Source organism: Mauremys reevesii, linkage group 14 (assembly GCF_016161935.1).
Source record: "Mauremys reevesii isolate NIE-2019 linkage group 14, ASM1616193v1, whole genome shotgun sequence".
Classification (NCBI taxonomy): Eukaryota; Metazoa; Chordata; order Testudines; family Geoemydidae; genus Mauremys; species Mauremys reevesii.
In genome coordinates, this window is record NC_052636.1 from 26528785 (window position 1) to 26529700 (window position 916).

At 44.5% G+C, this 916-nt stretch overlaps 1 non-coding gene across 1 annotated transcript; it reads right to left on the reverse strand.

Moving 5' to 3' along the window:
• Positions 1 to 304: 304 nt before the first annotated feature.
• TRNAF-GAA lies at positions 305 to 377 on the reverse strand. The gene has a single exon. It is a non-coding gene; the product is annotated as a tRNA-Phe (tRNA).
• Positions 378 to 916: the final 539 nt, after the last annotated feature.

The window sequence follows — 916 nt, forward strand, 5'->3', positions numbered from 1 at the left end:
AACCTGGAGAAACTGGCAGCAGCTCCTTGATGGGTCAGCTGGAAGAGCAGAGGACTGGAGCCAGGGATCAGGAAGTCGTCCTTACATCACCTTTGTGACTCTAGCTTGAAGGGGAGCATCTTTTTCTTCCCCTTGCTGAGAAGCAGCAAGAGAAGAAAGAAAGGTCTGGTGAGTCAACTGGGTGCAGAAGCCAATGCTGCCTTTTCCTGCAGTGAAGCCCAAAATGAGGGACTTGCATTGAGTAGAGGTAGTGCTGTGCTTCCAGGAAAGAGCCCACTGCTGCATGAAGAGGGATGAAACAGTCTGCTGAAGCCTGGGATTGAACCAGGGACCTTCAGATCTTCAGTCTAACGCTCTCCCAACTGAGCTACTTCAGCACTTGCAGGGGCCCTTTTTGGGCTGCTGCTTCTCACCTTGAAGTTTATTCTCCATAAACCATCTCTCCAGTCAACAATGGCCAATGCAAGATGGACATTGCTTGCTATTTTAGCCCTTGGAAACGTCATCAACTAGTCTCTGGATCTCTCAACTGTTGTGCTTCAGTTCATGGGGGAAAGGCTAGAGAAGTGACCTTTGAACAAAGGGCCTGGGGTTAATATCCTAACGCTGTCTGTCTCCGACTGTAACACTATTTAATACCGGCCCACCCTGTGCTGGTGAGGGCTCCATTTCTAGATGTTAGTACATTTCAGTTACTGTCAAAATTAAAAGTTTCTATATGCTTAGAAGAAATGATTTTTTCATTTGCTTATATACGGCATGAATAAATACAGATTTACACATCCTAGCATGAACATTTATTGTCTTATATGATAGAGAAAATCATGCATCCAGATTGTGCATCAAAATAATGAAATGAGCTACAAATGCAATAAAAATAAGGTATTCAATGGTTTAACATATGGAGCGGGGCTGG